The following is a 16802-nucleotide window of genomic DNA, read 5'->3' as shown; positions in this document are numbered from 1 at the left end:
TCTGCTGTTGCGGGTCCTCATCCGCAGTGCTTTGTTCTTACTGAATGTCTTTTAGATGCAAATACATCGGCACTATAAATAGCAAGTGTACAATTTATAGGTTCAAATTGTTAAAAAATACAGATCCAGAAAATTATGTTTGATACCTTAAAGAATCAAATAGTTTTCTTGTAAAACACTCAGGAACTGTAACAGACATTTCTGAAAGTGGTGGAGGGGCTAAAACACAGGTCTTCCCCTAAGTAAATGCGTTGGAATGTTTCAAAGCAAATGGCAGTGTCCCTATGTAAAGGTCTCCATGGCCTTCACAGTATCCCTCCCGCTGACATGGCTGTTACGCAGCCTGAAGTGTGTGCACAGTCACACCCTCATGGATCAAGTCACCCTGATTGAGTGAATGCTTAGGTGTTGATTGCACCAAAACCTGCAGCTTTAATGAGATGACTGACGTTTTACTATAAGAAATAAAAAAAACTAAGTTCAGTAAATTTTGCAAAGTAAAAACATGCATCAACCCCGAGGCCAGGGCCTTCTTTTAGGGTTCTCTTTCAAAGGCCACTGTACATGGATGAAGAGTAACAGTCGTGAGGGGCAGGCCCTGAGAAGAGGGCATCATTTCTGTACTAAAGATAGATTTTTAATACGTGCCCTCCGACATGCCATCACCTCAATTTCAGGCGGCATCTGTGCTTAAATTGTGCTGGGCAGATACAGAGCTCTAGAGAAAAAATAAAAGCTGAAAGATGAAAAAATTAATTTCAAGATGGTTAAGTCAATGCTGTAATTATGTGGAAACACATACCACATATTCTGTTAATATCCTCAATGTGTTGACTACTTCTAGTTTCCCTCCTTTCAATGGAATATAACCAAGGTTAGAGTGAAACTAAAGCAACTATTAATTAGAATAATAGAAAAGTTATTCAACTTTTCATTATGTTTAGACTCTACTGCAGTGAATGGCATCTAAATCTACTTACCTAAATTATTACAAGGATTTTAAAGTCCAAAATTTGTTTCAAGTATCAATTTATTTCTCAATCCTTATTCATATATATCTAGATCTACATCTATGGTGACATCTATATCTATAATCCTATTTATACTTATTATTATACTAGAGGCCCGGTGCATGAAATTCGTGCATGGGTAGGGTCCCTAAGCTTGGCCGGTGATCAAGGCTGATCAGGGCCTTCCAACTGCTGGCCAGGGCCTTCCTTCCCTGGCTGCCGGCCGGGGCCTTCCTTTGTTCTGCACCACCCCCTGGTGCTCAACGCACGTCATAGCGAGCAATTGAATTGCTGGTCTCCAGGTCTAACTCCTGAGGGGACATTTTGCATATTAGCCTTATATATATATATATATATATATATATATATATATATATATAGATTCCTATATCTATTAATATGCATATCAGCCTATCTAACTTACTTAAATCCAATTTACTTTTTGAAAATATATGTTTCCTTAAAGATCATGCAAATATGTTTAGTAAAACATATTCTCTGGAATCAGTGTCAAGGGTAGTTAATAACTATTCTAAAGGATCATAGAACTATTTTAGGAAAGCATCCGTGTACCCCTGAGGTAGGTATTCTCATTTTATCAGGTTCACGTCAACCTGTTTCTTAAAAACTTGAAAGCAAGCTTGTAGACATGTTTCTGACATTCCAAAACATGTCTGTGTGCGGTTGCTTGCGAACCTCGCCTGTGCATGACCCACCGGTGGGACAAATGGAACTCCTTTACCTCGGTGCTCAGAAGGGGCTTCTTATTCAGAAAGCCACAAAATTAATACTGTGATTATGAACTGGAGTCAATACATTTTGATGTGGGTCTTAGGTTTTTTCCACCCCAAATCCTCAAATCAGTAGTCAAAACAATAGTTTTTTCTCTCTTTTGTCACAATGAATGATGGTCTTTTTTAAATTGGCTTTTCCCCTTGCCTGTACTACCAATGCATTATTTCCAAAGCCTTTCAACCTAACCAGTGATGGTTTTGTTTCACCCCCGGTATTCTGCAAGGATTGGCCTTTGTCTTCGGTTTTTATATATACTGTGCCCTAAGGAGCACTTGCTGTTCTTGAAGTAATGACTTCAAAACGCTTGTTTTCATTCTTGTCCTCCTTCTGTTTGTGTTATGGTGCTGGGTTGAAGCGCAGGGATTGATGTAACTGGATGTTGCAAGCAATTGCACCAATGATTTTGTAAAGGGGAAGCACATTTTGTACTGAATCAGGTATTTTTTTCTATTTCTTTTTTAAATTCTTTATTGTTTAAAGTACTACATATGTCTCCTTTTTCCACCATTGACCTCTCCCCAACCATTCCCACCCCCCAGCGCATGCCCTCATCCTCCGCTTTCCCTCTGAGGTTGGATGCTGGCCTGTTCGATGCTTCTCTGGCTCTGGGTCTATTTTTGCTCATCAGTTCATGTTGTTCATTATATTCCACAAATGAGTGAGATCACGTGATATTTATCTTTCTCTGACTGGCTTATTTTGCTGAGCAAAATGCTCTCCAGGTCCATCCATGCTGTTGCAAATGGTAAGAGTCCCTTCTTTTTTACAGCAGCGTAGTACTCCATTGTGTACATGTACCACGGCTTTTTAATCCACTCATCTGCTGATGAGCACTTAGGCTGTTTCCAAATCTTAGCTATGGTGAATTGTGCTGCTATGAACATAGGGGTGCATATATCCTTTCTGATTGGTGTTTCTAGTTTCTTAGGATATATTCCTAGAAGTGGGATCACTGGGTCAAATGGGAGTTCCATTTTTAGTTTTTTGAGGAAACTCCATACTGTTCTCCACAGTGGCTGCACCAGTCTGCATTCCCACCAGCAGTGCACGAGGGTTCCTTTTTCTCCGCATCCTCGCCAACACTTGTCCTTTCTTGATTTGTTGATGATAGATATTCTGACAGGTGTGAGATGGTACCTCATTGTTGTTTTGATTTGCATCTCTCAGATGATTAGTGACTTTGAGCATGTTTTCATATGTCTCTTGGCCTTCTGTATGTCCTCTTTTGAAAACTTTGCCCATTTTTCTCTGGATTGTTTATCTTCTTTTTGTTAAGTTGTATGAGTTCCCTGTAAATGCTGGAGATTAAACACTTATTGGAGATAACATTGACAAATATGTTTCCATGCAGTGGGCTCTCTTGTTGTTTTGCTGATGGTTTCTGTTGCTGTGCAGAAGCTTTTTATTTTGATGTAGTCCCATGTGTTTATTTTCTCCTTGGTTTCCATTGTCTTAGGAGCTGTATCAGTAAAGATGTTGCTATGACATATGTCTGATATTTTGCTGTCTACGGATTATTCTATGATTTTTATGGTTTCCCATCTTACGTTTAAGTCCTTTATCCATTTTGAGTTTATTTTTGTGTGTGGTGTAAGTTGGTGGTCTAGTTTCATTTTTTCGCATGTGTCTATCCAATTTTCCCAACACCATTTATTGAAGAGACTGTCTTGACTCCATTGCATGCTTTTGCCTCCTTTGTCAAATATTAATTGAGCATAGTGGCTTGGGTCAATATCTGGGCTCTCTGTTTTGTTCCATTGTTCTATATGTCTGTTCTTGTGCCAGAATCAGTTTTTATTTAACAACTAGAGGCCCTGGGTGGATGGGAAGGGGCCCGGGATGCGATCGGCCCTCCGGGCGGGTGGTGGGACACCCTTGCCGCCCGGGATCCGGATCCTGCTGATGTTTGTGCAGGTTGTCAGTAGCCACCTGGCAGTCACTTTTATGTCCTTTCTTCCTTGCGAGCATCTAGGGAAGCAGCCACAGTGCCCCATGCAGACTTCCAGGAGGCTGGTGGTGCTGGTCCATTGGTGTCTGGCCTGTCCTCCAGAGATTGGACCAGCAGGACTACTGAGGGAGTGAGTAGCTGCTGCCAGGCTGGTGGGCCACTGGGACGGGTCGGTCTGCTGAGCAGCGTTCCTGTTGTGGGAGCGCACTGAACACCAGGGGGCAGTTCCTGTGTTAAGCGTCTGCCCCCTGGTGGTCAGTGCTTGTCATAGCAACCGGTCAACCGGTTGTTTGGTCATAACAGTCGCTTAGGCTTTTATATATATATATATTTTCCAACAATGTACGTAGAGCACTGAGCAGCACTGCATGTCATGTGCTACCTGGAATGTGAGCAAGGTCATGGAAGGTTAAATGCAGCATCATGGCTAACGAGGTGCAGTTATCATTCCATCCCTTTTCCAGGAGTCAGGGTTACATTATTGAAAACAACGTAAGCGATACCATCTTCTCTAAATATCCCTAAGATACGTGAATGCCCTCTACAATTATTTTCTGAGGCAATCTCGAGCTTGTTCTCTCTTACCTATGTCTTCCTGACTCTCAACAACATTGTGTGACATGGAACAAACTTTATTTTCCTTAAATATTTGGACAAAAATTTGTCATAGGTAAAAATTGTTAAAATCACAATGAGCATTATTCTTAGGTTGTCACAATTTCTCTTAACGTAAGTATACATATATAATTCTATATTGTCACAATTTCTCTTAATACAGAATTATATATGTAAACTCTATTGCAATAATATATTTTATGCTCAAAAACTTTCAGCAGATTTAATGCTCATGAATTTCCATAATTTTCCATGACACCAACATTTTGATCTTATCAGCAGATATTTCTGACATGCTTTCTACCTTATTATTGAATCTCCTTACTGTCTTTGCATTCCTCACCGTATTGATGGATTTATATCTGCCTCCCTGCGTCTCTATGAGATTGATGCCCATCTTATGTTCCACCCCTACACTGGTCTCTTTACAACAGATATTCCCTTGCTCTTACCATGCATATCAGTGGCTTAAAGTATTTTGTATAACTGCTCCCTCAAGAATTTTATAAACTGTCTAATCCTTTGCATATATGTAATTTGTCATGAAATATATAATTTCACATAAAAACAAATTATTACATCATTTAAAACAATCAATAGACTATGAACCATAAATATTTGACATCTTTCCTTTATAATCTCTGAAAACCTCTATCAGATGAAAAAAAGAAAAGTACGGTCTTTCTTATCTCTTTGAATAAATATTTATAATTCTGAAAATTTAAACTAAATTCTGCTCATGCTTAAAACATTTTCTCCAGCAAAATATATATACATTAACATGTGGGGATTTATGTTATGTACACACATACACATATATACTATTTAAATTTAATTATAAGGATAAATTTTTTAAATAAATTTTTTTCTGGATTCAGTTGTAATAAGTATTAGTTTTATATAATTGATTCAGATTAAATACCTACAACACAAGTAACTAACTGCATAATATATAAATGAACATTTTTCAAAATGGATCTTAATAAGCCTTTCAAAATTTAGTTTATGGATATCTGAGTAAATATTACTTATTGGTTGAATATACCAGTTCTATTCTTCATCAATTCTATTCTTATTTTTCACCTTTATGGCCATACCACTAAGAAAGTTTTACATGTAAATAAGTGAAAGAGAAAATATTGTCAGTGACATAGCAGTGTCTCCCAATTATTTATCCCCCCTACCGATTTAAAAGTGAAAAACCGCATAATGGTCTATCATCAGAAATAAACCCTGTGTTGTGCTGGTTAAAAGCCTGATCTGGTTTTGCCTCCATTTTTTTCTTAAAACTTTGGAGACCACTTGACTTACAAACAAATGTTTCCTAGTCATTAGTCTCACAGCCTTCCACTGCCAACACCAGTGTCACACATCTCCTTTGTTGGCTTATTTGTCAGGCACTCCAGTATCTTTTACATCCAGGGCATTGTCTAGACTAGGAATGAAGAAGAAATGCCTTTCGTTAGAAAATGGGCAAAGGGTGGCATTTCTGGCAGGTTGATTTTAAGAAAAGTACACAGAGAAGTTTCAGCACACCCCAGAAGTATGGGAACCCCATTACTGGTCCCCAGCACTTGAAACGCAGCCCAAACATTGTGCCTTCGTGTAAGCTGCTTATGCACCTCCTCACTGTTTCAAGGACTTTTGTAAATTTAATATTTAATGTCACACACTTCTTGACACTCAATCACATCTTTCAGTGCAGATAGGAATCCCAATATTATGTATGTGCTTAATTAGCATTTTAATAAACATCCATAAAAAGGGGAAGCAATGAAATACAATGTGGGCATTTGTAAGCATTAATGCCAAAAATAGTTTACATTCCAACTTCGGACCATGTATTATGAATACACCTGTAGAGTTAGCGTCCTTCTGAATAAGAAGTTAGAAACACTGTACATTGGTTGAAGAGATTACATTTAAATTCAGTGTGTAACCCAGTCCAATCCACATACACACATACTCTTTCCCCACAGGTAGCCATGTACACTCAGACAACTATATTTATGATTCACTTATGTTTTATGTATGTGTTGAATGTATTTATGGGACTTTATTTTTCCAGTTGAATGTTCCTAGAGGGCTAATGTCACATTTTTAAAAATCCATATTATGTTTTTGAGTGGAAATTAGCTGTACAAATGAAAGAAAGTTGGAAAAAAAACACTATCAGTTTAATGGTTTAGAGTTCAATATAAGGTTATTCATAATTGCCTTCATTTTCATGTCTGTTTAACATGTTCCAACATCTACCTATAAATAGATTACACATTATAATACGTTTTCTTTTGCTTAACTTATTTCAATTTTAATATTTCTTGGTATTTATTCAGACCATCAAGATAATCTTTATTCTCCTAAACTTGTTATTGTTTTACATCATAAAAGTGTTTGTCATCTTATCTTGACCCCTTTGTTGGGGCTTACCTAGGCCATAGCTTTCAAACTTACACAGTATCTATACAACTACTCCTCTATCTTCTTAATTATATTTCATTTGATTGACTTCCAATATTTCTACTTCATTATAATCTAAGATTTCAGAACTATTCACAATTTAGTGGAGGATTCTAAATGGTTTTGCCCTAACTCATTTGGCTTAGTGGTTAGAGTGTCTACCTGTAGACTGAAGGGTCTTGGGTTTGATTCTGGTCAAGGGCACGTACCTGGGTTGCAGGTTCGATCCCCGGCCCAGGAAGGCAAACAATCAATGTGTCTTTCCCCCTCCCTCCCACTCTCTGAGAATCAACGGGGAAAAGAATATCCTCTGGTAAGGATTAATAACAGCATCTGAATGGTTTTGTACAAAACCTTTTCTGTCTATTATGGGTGAATATATGAACCTTTTCTTCTGCATTAATATCTCTATATCCGCAGATTGTGACTTTGTGTTTCAAGGTAACAGTATAAATTAAACGCCTTATCTCTACTTCCCAAAATACCGAAGACATCATCTGCAGCAGTTCTGACAAATAGCGACAGTGGCGCCGCTGAGCTCCTGCCATGGGAACTGCACTCAGCATCAAGCCCTAGAGATACTGTCTTCATATTCAAAAACACAAAATTAAATTACTTAATTTGTATAAATATTTAAGATAAAGAGAAGCCTCTAAGTGCAATTCTGAGTGGAAGCATTAGAAGCATCCCCTATGCCCATCAAATACCCTTTATGCCAAGCATCTCAAGGCCCCCGTGGGCCACTACTATCAACCCACCGATGCTGACAAATCGGTCCTGGGCATCTGTGGACAAGATGTGTCCTCGGGTATCAGAAAAGCCTACGAGAGCCGTGAGGGTGTTACCCTTGGTGTAAAACGACCTCAGTAAATATATCTGACATGATTTGGTCAAAAGATTTTGGGTCTGGGGAATGCTCAGAAATTTTTCCGTGTAAATAAAGGAGAGTTGCCCCTTCGTTTTCAAAGCCATTTCTGCTTATGAAGGTCTCTTTCCTGGGAGGGCTCTGTGCTGTGAGGACGAGGGGTCTGTGCAGCCGGAGAGGAGGCTGGCCCAGTGGGTAACGTTAGCTGTTCCCCGGGGAGGAAGGCTTGGGAAGGCCACTGTCCAGGGAGGAGCCCATTGAAAGGCTGAGATGGAATCGGAAGAACACAGCACGCATCCCCTGCATCGCACCTTCCTACCACGTCACACTGTCCTGCCACCCTAGAGCTTCGGTGTCCTAACTGGACCACAGCTCCAATCAGCGAGATTTCTTTTGGAGCAGGAGGGCCGCCTAGGAATGCCCAAGGCGGGAGGCGGGACAAACAGGGACACTCGGGCCTGGGAACGCTGACACCTACAGCTACCGAGCACTGAGCACAGCCCAGCTCCCAGCCCCAGCAGCGAGCCCCAAGGCCGGTTTGCCGCAGTAGCTGCTACCGAGGCAGCATCTCCGACCTTCAACCAACATGGGAAGGGCTCAGGGCACATCCAGAGGCGAGAAAGCCGACTGGAGACGGCGCGTTCATGGGAAACAGACTCAGGTGTTGACATGATCCGTAGGGAAGCGGACATAACCATGATCCGTATGTTAAGTGCTCCAATGGAAAAAGCAGTTCAACATGCGTACGTGGGAGGGCGATGACATGGGACAGGGGCAAATTCTCAGAGTCCAAAGGAAATGCTAGAAATGGAAACCACTAACAGAAATGCTGAATTCCTTCGACGGTCAGTAAACCTCACACAGCTGAGCAAAGAATCCAGCAGCTTGAAGATAAGTGGATAGAGTCCAGGGGTGGGCAAACTTTTTGACTGGAGGGCCACAATGGGTTCTTAAACTGGACCGGAGGGCCGGAACAAAAGCATGGATGGAGTGTTTGTGTGAACTAATATAAATTCAAAGTAAAGGAGCGGAGGGGAGAGCAAGAGAACCGGAAAGAACAGCCGGATCCGGCCCGCGGGCCGTAGTTTGCCCACGGCTGGGATAGACACTCCCCAAACTGATATACAAAAGGGGAAAAAGAGTGAAAAATTGAAGAATCTCAAAGAATTACGGGAGACACAGAGGACAGAGAAAAGGGATGCAGCAGAGGAACTATTTTCAGCACCGACAGCCAAAGACTTCCTAAAACCAAGGACAAGCGCCAAGCCTCAGAGCCGTGCTCAGGGGCACAGACGGGGAGACGCACCCAAACAGAAGGCTGGGCCTCTGGGCACATTGTTCTCGAAGGAAAGGAAAACGGAATTTGGAGAGCATCGGGTGGAGGGCACATTGATGACCACATGGTGGATTTCTTGTCATAAATGGGCAAGTTACTGTGAGTTTATTTTCTCTTTGAACACTTTTCCCAAATACAGGGAAATTATCCTCCCAAAAAGAAAGATGAAGACTTTCATAAACAAAGATGCAAAAAGTTCATTACCAGTAAATCTTCTCTTCAGTAAATGTTAAGGTTTTCAGAGAGAAGAAAAATGATGCGGGTCAGAACTCCATCACATAAATAGAGACCACTGGGGAAGGATTCAATGACATTAAAATGCTTCATTTTACTTGTTCTTTGTTTGGGTAGAAATATTCACAGTAAGAATGTCTGAGCAGTTCTAGTATAGGGAGACGTGAGAGGGACAGCAGCAGCCATAAAAGACGGGGGGTGACGTGGGGGGGGGGGGAATAGCTCCCACAGGACTTGCACCACCAGGACGTGGTGGCCTTTCCACAACATGGAAACGTCTCAGGCTTCACTTCATGGAAGGTGCCCTCAGCTGAGTTAAAGCACGTTGTAAACTCCAGAGGAAAAACTACAAAGCTGAAAAGAACTGAGTATAATTGATACACTAGGAGAGGAGTGAAAATGGAACCATAGAAAGTGCACGATTAAAACCAGAGGACAGTGGGAGAGGAGAATGAAAGCAGCAAACAAGTGCAGGGAGTGAGTATGTTTCACTGTAAATGTGAATGGTGTGACGCAAGCATGTCAATCTCGCGCCCCGCATGCGGCCCACAGTGAATATTTTTGCGGCCCAGCCAATGTAACGGGATGTAAGAAACGCCTTAATAAAATTTTCATAACCTAATTTTTACAACAGCCTGTTATACATAATGATTAATAACAAATTACAATGCGCGCTAATGACGGATCACTATAATTGTGTTGCATTCATTTTCCTTATGCACCTTACGTGCAGGCGCACCATTTCTCCCCACTAATATTAGCAGCGAATATTCTAGCAGCCGATGGCCACGTCATTAGTCTCGGACTGACTTGTTCAGTGTGCGCAACAGGAAATATTACGCTTTCAGAGAACAAGAAAAATTGGTTATTTGCGTTATGCTTGTTAATTTGTGCAGTTATTCAGTGTCCGGTAAGTTAATGTTCAAGAAAAAATATTAATTTTTATTAAAATGTTCTATTATTTTATGTTAAAAATTACTCATTTATTTCAACCCTTTGTATTCAGTATGTCTCTATCGAAATAAACCCACGTTTCTATGAAAATTGAAGCTTTTGTTTTTTTGCAGCCACATACACTTAAACCTTGTTTATTTGGCTCGTGTTGGCCTTTGAGTTTGACATGCTTGGTGTAAATATGCCACTTAAGGCAGAAGTTATCAAGTGGGTAAAAAAATATGAACCGACTTTATATATTGCCTACAAGAATCCACCTTAAAGACACCGATTAAAATGAAAGAAAGCTAGAAAGTTACACCATGCTAACATGAAGCCAGAGGGCTGGAGAAATAGCAGATTCAGTTCACTTCTCACTTGGGAGAACCTGACTGTGGGGTATATGCGAACTCCGTACTAGCTTCAGAATTTGTCTGTAAACCTAACAGTCTTCTAAAATAAAAAGTCTATTAATGCCAAGAAAACTAGAAACACCAATCAGAAAGGACATATGCACCCCAATGCCCATCAGCAGATGAGTGGGTTAGAAAACTGTGGTACATCTACACAATGGAATACTACGCTGCTATAAAAAAGAAGGAATTCTTACCATTTTCAGCAGCATGGATGGACCTGGAGAGCATTATGTTAAGTGAAATAAGCCAGAGAAAGATGAATACCACATGATCTCACTCATTTATGGAAAATAAAGAACATTATAACCTGATGAACAAAAAGATAGATACAGAGGCAGTAAAGCATTGAACAGACTGTCAAATTACAGCGGGAAGGCTGGGGAGTGTTGGGGAGAGAGGGAAATAGATCAACCAAAGGACTTGTATGCATGTCTATAAGCACAATCAATGGACACAAGACACTGGGGGGTGGGGTGGGATGGGGGCATGCGACAGGGGATAGGGGAGGCTGCGGGAAGGTCAATGGGGAAAAAAAGGAGATATATGTACTACTATGTGTAATACTTTAAACAATAAAATAAAATTTAAAAAATAAAATAAAGTTAATGAGAAAAAATAGTCTATTAATGATACTGGTGTAACTACATCAAAATCCTGTCATTAAACAATATAATTTTGAAAGAAATCATATCTAAATATTTAATGATATATCAAAAGAAAAAAATAGGTTCTCCTTCAAAAAATTAATCATGATTGACTTTGGAGGCCTTTGCACAATAAACATACGTCTAATGTTTCACTTCATCTCATGGATTTTCTTAGGTCTGAGTCCCTAGGGAAGTTTTATGTGAAATGATTTCTTGCAGGAGTGTTCTCAGCTTAACTGGGCCAAGGTGTGATGGAACCAGAACGGGACAGAAAAAGCCCGGACCGCCGTGTGGCTCTGCCGACTTCGCAGGGCCCGCTGCTGCAGCCTGAGTGACATTCCACGGCTGTCCTGCCTGGAAGCAGGAGCCTGGCTCCTGTCCCCACCTGCCAGCGCCATGGCCTCAGATCCACTGTCCCCAGGTTATGGACCCAGAACTCCAACCACCCCTAGTGTGTGGGTGCGGGGTGCTTTGGCAAGCAGAAAACAAGGATGATTTGTTTCCGGAGGCTGTTCAACCCGTTGGTTGATAGTTATAGGTGAGATAAATCCATCACTTTTTATTTCTTTTCTTCTGCTATTTTTCACCTAACCCACAGCGCATAACTCTCTACCCTGCAATAGCAGAAAATGCTGACACAATTTCTTGTTTGTGTAAATGTTTTTCCAAAGCAGAGTGCATACCGTACCTAGATAACACTTTTTCTTTATCACTCTCCTGCGTCTTTAAATGTCTTAACGTTAGTCCCAGCGTCTACCAACCAGAAATTAACTAGTAGCTCTCCTTCCACTGGAATCCTCAATCCTCAGTTTCCCTGGTTCTCTCCTCTGCAACTTTGTTAATTACCCGAATTTACTCCCCGTTTCAGAAGGGAAATCTCTATTCGGTTAGTTTCAGCTTTTACAATGCGGCTGCCCCCAAGCGCCTTCTGAAGAGACACACTGACCTGGTATACTCAAGAGTGAAATGAGCTGATATGTTCTCGCTACAGAAATAGTTTTTAATCTAAAAAAAGCTCTGGATTGAGGCATAATATAATCCATTCAGAAGTTCCAACAGCTGCTCTAATCTATCATTGTTTACTACATGATACCAAACCCCGGTTGGTTGTCCAAATCAAATCCTGTGTCTATCAAAAAGAATTTCCCTCAATTCTAGGCATAAACTTGGTCTTTTTCAATTAGGAATGAACTGTCCTTTTTTAAAACGCTTGACTCTCACAAACAAAATAGAAACAATGGGGGGGGGGATAAGGACACATATGTAATACCTGAATCAATAAAGAAAAATAAAGTGCATTTAAAAAAAATAGAAACAGATTCACAGCTGTCAGAAGAGAGGGGGTAAAAAGTAAAATTAATAATAAAAAAATCTCATGGTTCCCCTAAAGATGGGTATGGGAGGAATGCACTATGTAATTATATCAATACATTCATACATGCTTAAATGCATCAAACACATATATGACTCTAGATATAATATTAAGTTCAATACTATCTCAATTGATTAAAAAACAGGAAAAGGAATTATAAAAATATCTACAAAAGTTAGGAAACAGCCAAAACCGGTTTGGCTCAGTGGATAGAGCGTCAGCCTGCGGACTGAAAGGTCCCGGGTTCGATTCCGGTCAAGGGCATGTAACTTGGTTGTGGGCACATCCCCAGTAGGGGGCGTGCAAGAGGCAGCTGATCGATGTTTCTCTCTCATCGATGTTTCTGACTATCTATCCTTCTTCCTTCCTCTCTGTAAAAAATCAATAAAATATATTTTTTAATAAATAAAAAAAAAGTTAGGAAACAAAGTATTACATAAAAAACAATCTTTTGCTTACATCCTGAATATAATACATTTTAGAGTCTACTTTTTCATTATTGTGTTCAATACAAGCAAAAACCAAGTTCACCTTTAGAAAGCTAAACATCATGCTTCTGTAGTTATAATTTTTTTTAATATATTTTATTGATTTTTTACAGAGAGGAAGGGAGAGGGATAGAGAGCTAGAAACATCAATGAAAGAGAAACATCGATCAGCTGCCTCCTGCACACCTCCCACTGGGGATGTGCCCGCAACCAAGGTACATGCCCTTGACCGGAATCGAACCCGGGACCCCTCAGTCCGCAGGCCGATGCTCTATCCACTGAGCCAAACCGGTTTTGGCTGTAGTTATAATTTTTAATGCTGTTCCTATTTAAGTATCTTTTCAATGAAGAATTGATATGTCATCCAGACTTCTGTAACTATTAACTTCCAAATTTAAAAAAATCCTCAAAAGTTAAACTACTTATCTGCAAAGAACTCTTCTGTCTTTAATCAAAGATATTTGGAGTCTCTTTGATCTGATAAACAATGGTTTGAAGGAAAAAAAGTAAATCCTGCTTGTGGTAGGTTGATTAGAGAGAGTTTCCCAATGTTCTATCATTTCAGAGATAAAAATTCAATTTAATTAATGATAGATTCCAATTTAAATTGCCAAAACAATCTTGAATGGAATTAAACACTAGGCTGGATAGTTTCCACATACTACATTAGGAATTGCATTATTTTAACATTTTATTTCTATCTTAATAAAACAATACAATTTGGGTTGTACTAAAAATGCAATTTTAGATACTAACACACTTAATAATGATTGTAATAGTTAAGATGCATATGAATAACTGAAAATGCAAGATATAATTTGAGAGGAAACATCATTGTGTTAACATATTAACCAGTCATATTTTAAATCATGTGTAATGATTTTTCAATTAATGAACTTAATTTATGACATTAAACTTTTTAAAATTTGCAACACTATAAAACTTGTATTTCTCTACATGAATTTTTCACATTTCATATATTTTACAGAAAATTAATATTTTTTCCAGGTTCTATGTTTATTAAAGCCATATAGTATAGGATGTAATAGAATCATTTTTTTAAAAAATGAGTGTGATTTTAATCAATAAAAAAAGTTATGCATCATTTGGTTGATTTGCAAGGAAAACTGTTTCAGAATCAAGGTTGTGGTTAACATAAAACATTTTAATTATTTAATATTCTTTAAATGTAATATTTAGTTTCCTTTCAGTTTCAAACAATGTGAAAGGGGGCCTGGGAAACTTAAGTTTATGTTAGAAGGAGCATATGGCTTTTTTTCTTTTTTAGAAACTCTGAGCTAATGCAGTTTCTCTCAATAGAAAAGGGAAGTCATGGTAGAAAGATGAGAAGGCAGGATCTATATTGTCGGGCAAACTCATTCTATAGCACTGAACAGCAGCTGCAAGCCTGTATTTATTGCTCTCTGTTACCATACGTGTAAGAATAAATGAATAAAAGGTTATGAAGGTAATTCTGAAAACCCCTCCCCCACCAATCAGGCAGTTATGTCAGGAAAACTGAGTTACATTTGCTTGAAAACACGAACGTTTGACTGTGAACCCCAGCTACTGAAAAGCCCGAGGCCCCACAGCATGTAGTTGCAAATGGGCATTATTTCTGGCCTTTGGGGGTATGTCTTGTGTCGGAGTCCTACCAAAGAATGGATATGTGAGACCAAAGCAGGTCTTGAGACAACAGATTTGAATGTACTTTGGGATGAATCTAACAGAGCACCCACAGGGAAAGGGCGCGTGAGACCTGGGAGAACAGGAAACGCACAGTTCACATTCATGAGCACGTTGCCATGGTGGCCACCAGGGGATGAATTAGATCAGATCGAAGAGTAGCTCATTGAGGAACAAGGGAACGGGAGTGTTTACAGTCCCATTTCCATTCACTAGTGTTTGATAGCTGTTCTGCAGAATGAGGAAGCTACTACAATATCAAAATATGTCTTCCATGATGCGATTTGCAGGAAATTGGTAGCTAATACACTGTGGGTGGAATAAATACTGGTAAGTGTTTTGTTTCTATGAATGCCATGTTGCAGTATTTTTATTGATTAACGTATAAATTTCCTTGAGCTTACTAATCATACTTCTAGGGAAATAGGGTTAATTGTGGATCACAGACACTTACCCAAATGTCGACTGAAGCATTCATTCACCATTATTAATGTGTGCTGAGCTAGATACCTTCAATTTACTGTCTAGATCGCTCTCCCTGTATCTGGCCATCTAGCTTCTTATTGGAAATGGGCAACAGGAAGCCTGCATATTGTCAGAGAAGAAGAGGGCCATCAAATGTTCGCTCTCCTTGAAGGTCCTCCCTCAGGGGGAGGCTGTATTCCAGCCACACTCCAATGAGGGCCATTCTCTGCAGCCCTCTGTCGCTCCCTCCAGTTGATCCTTCTATGAATGATAATTCACTTGATTTATGAGTTTCCAATGTGCACTCTGTTTCTGCCAGTGATGACCAAGTCTGATACAAACACTTCTATAAGGCAAGTATTATTCTAGTTGCCATCATCATGTGACTTATTTACCTTATGTTCTGATGAGAAAGACTAACAGCACAAATATAAAATGAGTAAAATATAACATATGTTTTAACTCATAAATCAAGGGAAACAAAATATTAAAAAAATTGAAATTTCAGGCTAGATAAAGTTGATATTGGCCAAGGGAGTATTTCTGAAAAGATTTCCTTGAGTAACCTGGATGAACTCAGAGTTGTCTGTGGCTTTCTGGGTAGGGGTAGGGAGAAGGAAAGGATTCCACCTATAGAGAGATTACTAAAGCGAGCAAGGATCCTGAGATGGAAATGTGCTTAATATGTTTGAGCAATAAGTAAATACAGAGTCCAGAGTGACTGACGAGGAGAGAGCAAGAGGGAGAATAGACGATGCAATCACAGACACGACCAGCGTGAAGAGAATTTTATAAGCTATTGTAAAGAAGTCGGCATTTAATCTGAGTGACATAAATGGCTAACGCAGGTGTTTTAGCAGGGGAGTGAAATGATGTGTCTTCTATGTTAACAGAACCGCTCTTTCTGCTCTGTTGAAAACAGTGGGAAAGAGCCCAAATGGTAAGACCAGTTAGGAGACCATGGCCAAGATCAAGGGTGATATTGTTGGGATGTAGAAAGCAGATTTATATCTGGGTACTTCTGAGCATTGAAATATAATTTTGTGATGGATTCTATGTAGAATGTGAGAGAAGCATTAAAGATTTTGTGATGGATTTGATGTAGAATGTGAGAAAAGCATTAAAGATCACTTCGAGGATAATTTTTGGTTAGAACAATTGAAAAGTTCTAGTTGGCTTTACTGAGAAGGGAAAGACTGCTGCAGGAGACGGTTTCTGGAGATGTGTGGGGAGATCCGGTTGGGATAGGTTAATGGAGATGTGTGGGGGGTCCCATTGGGATAGGTTAATGGAGATGTGTGGGGAGATCTGGTTGGGATAGGTTAATGGAGATGTGTGGGGAGATCTGGTTGGGATAGGTTAATGGAGATGTGTGGGGAGATCTGGTTGGGATAGGTTAATGGAGATGTGTGGGGGGTCCCATTGGGATAGGTTAATGGAGATGTGTGGGGAGATCCGGTTGGGATAGGTTAATGGAGATGTGTGGGGAGATCTGGTTGGGATAGGTTAATGGAGATGTGTGGGGAGATCTG

The sequence above is a fragment of the Plecotus auritus genome, assembly GCF_963455305.1.
Source record: "Plecotus auritus genome assembly, chromosome: 3".
In the NCBI taxonomy this organism is placed as follows: Eukaryota; Metazoa; Chordata; class Mammalia; order Chiroptera; family Vespertilionidae; genus Plecotus; species Plecotus auritus.
Note: the sequence above shows the minus strand (reverse complement) of the source record.